This window comes from Myotis davidii, unplaced genomic scaffold, assembly GCF_000327345.1.
Source record: "Myotis davidii unplaced genomic scaffold, ASM32734v1 scaffold48, whole genome shotgun sequence".
Taxonomy (NCBI): Eukaryota; Metazoa; Chordata; class Mammalia; order Chiroptera; family Vespertilionidae; genus Myotis; species Myotis davidii.
The window spans coordinates 589,759-592,886 of NW_006299393.1; the positions used below are offsets into that span (position 1 = coordinate 589,759).

At 40.9% G+C, this 3,128-nt stretch overlaps 1 protein-coding gene across 10 annotated transcripts in view; it reads left to right on the plus strand.

Moving 5' to 3' along the window:
* The window catches only part of SENP7 (SUMO1/sentrin specific peptidase 7), a 159,520-nt gene that overhangs the window by 301 nt on the left and 156,091 nt on the right, over positions 1 to 3,128 (plus strand). The window lies entirely within an intron of this gene.

Sequence of the window (3,128 nt, forward strand, 5' to 3'; positions counted from 1 at the left end):
CGCACCGGCTCCGAGCTGTCACCGAAGCCTCGGCAGCTCTGCACCGCGACCCCCTTGAATTCTTCCCTCCAGCCGGGAGCGCCCCGCTGGAGCCCGATTGCCCGCAGATCTTCCCCGTTGGCTTGCCGCTCTCCTGCCACGCCTTCCTCCTAGTGGCACCGAGGCTCCAGTTTCGTTTCCAGCTCCTCCGCGCCTTCCCCTCCCCCCTTTCCTCGGGTCCTTTGAGCTTGTTGCCCCTTTCTTTTGCCCTCTTGCCTCCTGCTAGAGCGGAACGGCGGGGCTTTCCTGTGAACTCTTCACTCGTCAGATAAATGCTGCAGCACGTCACCCTTCTTCCGAACTGGCCCGCTTAAGTAACCTTCCTTTTCCAGTCTCCTCTTGCTTCTAAAAGCGATTAAAAAGTCGAACAAAGGATTTAAAGCCGTTATTTCGTGTGTCTTTATTCTCAGCATATTTTTGTTTTTGAAATTGACTTAGGAGCAGCGGATCTCAACCTGTGGGTTGCGACCCCTTTGGCGGTCCAGCGACCCTTTCACAGGGGTCGCCTAAGACCATCCTGCATATCAGATATTTACATTACGATTCATAACAGTAGCAACATTACAGTTATGAAGTAGCAACGAAAATAATTTTATGGTTGGGTCACAACATGAGTAACTGTGTTTAAAGGGCCAGAAGGTTGAGAACCACTGCTTTAGGGTTTATTTATTCTTGAGAGAGGAGAAGGGGGGCGGGGGAGGAGAAAGCGATTTTTGTTGTTCCGCTTATTTATGTGTTAATTGGTTGTTTCTGGTCTGTGCCCTGACCCGACTGGGTATTGAACCCTCACTCGTGACTCTCTAAGGAACTGGGCTACCCGGCCTGGGATGCTTTATGTTATGGTGTACATGACTATCTTCAGTCTTGGGTACTACCTCACAAACATCTGATGGATCAATTGTTTTGTTTCGTTTTCTCATTCCTTAGTGTACCTTTTATTTTTGCAGAGACAGTCTTAACAATTCCAAATTTATTTAAGAATGCCCTGGTGGCAGTGCATCTCAAACTTTTTTTTTTCCTGCCCTTATCCGCAATGGAGAGTGAATCCAGATCGCTGGGACATTGCCTGATGCAGTTGAAAACCTGAAATCCCTTTCATAAGCAACCAGTGTTGTTGTTTTTGTGTTTGTGTATTTTAGAGATATTATTTGCATTTGAAAATACATATATGGATATAAAGAAGTGTATGCCTCCAATTCATCATAGTATTTGTTTTAAAGTACTTTGTTCCTCCCCTAAAACCTTCTAGTAACACATTAGGAAAATGCACACTGTTTATGTGATGTCATTTGTGTGCTTCCTAACACAACTTTAGGGGTAGTCATTACCTGAGTTTAAAATTCACTGGTAGAAGCTTCTCAAGCCTTTCTTCAGAGTACATTGAATCTGTATTTTAAAATTATTCATAAGCAAAAAGGAATTATTGCAAAAATTTTATTATTTCCAAGTTCCAAAAGCACTAAATTAGTTGGGGACAGATTAAAAAAAGAATTGGCACCAGAGACAGATTTCCTGACAGTTGAATGAAATAATAATTAAATTCATGGATCATCCAAGGAAGAATGACCATTTAATGACAACAAAAAAAGTAAACATATATTAGAGTTATAAAACACAATTCATAAATGGGTTTTTGAATTAAAACAGGAAAGTTTAAATAAACTTCAGGCTTTCAACTGGTTGCTTCAGACAACATTCTTCATTATCTTCATTATCTATTTCTAATTTACAGATGAGCAGACTGGGACTTAGGGAGGGTAACCAACCATAAGCAACAGTAAGAAGCAGAGCCAGGAATCAAAACCTGGTTTTCCTGACTACAAATTTATAATTTTAACCTCTTCTACTGTGACAGGACATTAGTGAGCCTACTTGGAAAAAAGGAGGCTCCATGGACAATTATGTTTGACAAGAAAATTGTATTTACTACAGGATTTTTGCTATGCTGTTATACATTGTGCTTCTCCAAGAGGTGAAGTGATTCTCAAACTTACTTGATTTTGAAACTCCTCCTTCCCCAGTTTCATGCAAGCATGTCAAACTCATGGCTGGCAGACCGCACACCTCATTTATTTAAATAAGGGCATTCCGCTGGTCGTGAGTTTGACATGCTAGAGGATCTAGGGCAGTGGTTCTCAACTTTCCTAGTGCCGCGACCCTTTAATACAGTTCCTCATGTTGTGGTGACCCCCAACCACAAAATTATTTTTGTTGCTACTTCATAACTGTAATTTTGCTACTGTTATGAATCGTAATGTAAATATCTGATATGCAGGATATATTTTCATTGTTACAAGTTGAACATAATTAAAGCATAGTGGTTAATCACAAAAACAATATGTAATTATATATGTGTTTTCCGATGGTCTTAGTAAAAAAAGTTTGAGTGTGTAGTAGTAATAGCTGCAGTTCTTTTTTTTTTTTTTTAATATGTTTTATTGATTTTTTACAGAGAGGAAGGGAGAGGGATAGAGAGTTAGAAACATCAATGAGAGAGAAACACCGATCAGCTGCCTCCTGCACACTCCCCACTGGGGATGTGCCCGCAACCCAGGTACATGCCCTTGACTGGAATCGAACCCGGGACCCTTCAGTCCGCAGGCTGACGCTCTATCCACTGAGCCAAACCGGTTTCGGCTGCAGTTCTTATATTATGTGTCTTCAGCAGTGCTAAGTCCTCTAGGAAGAATATGGAAGAAAAGTGAATTTAGGTTTTTATATAAAAATTATTTATTTTTATTTATTTATTTTTTCAATTAAATCTTTACGCCCTTTGGATAAACCTCATTGGCTACGATACTGCCACTGCTCAAAGCTAGGATGATCTATTTAAATAAAATGCCTCTAAGTCTCTATAGATTCCCTTAAGGAAGCTAACCAGCATCTCCCTCTGAGGGTGTGATATTTACTCCACTAAAATAGCAAAACTCAGAACTCACAGCCTGGCCCTTCCTTCCACAAAGTGAGGCAAGGAGCCCTGAAAACCTATCTTGCTCAAAACACTGATCGAGGCTAAAAAAAACAAGCCTTCAAATGAAATAAGACCCGAAAGGAGACATCACATGAAACAGTTCCTCTTATCACCCAAG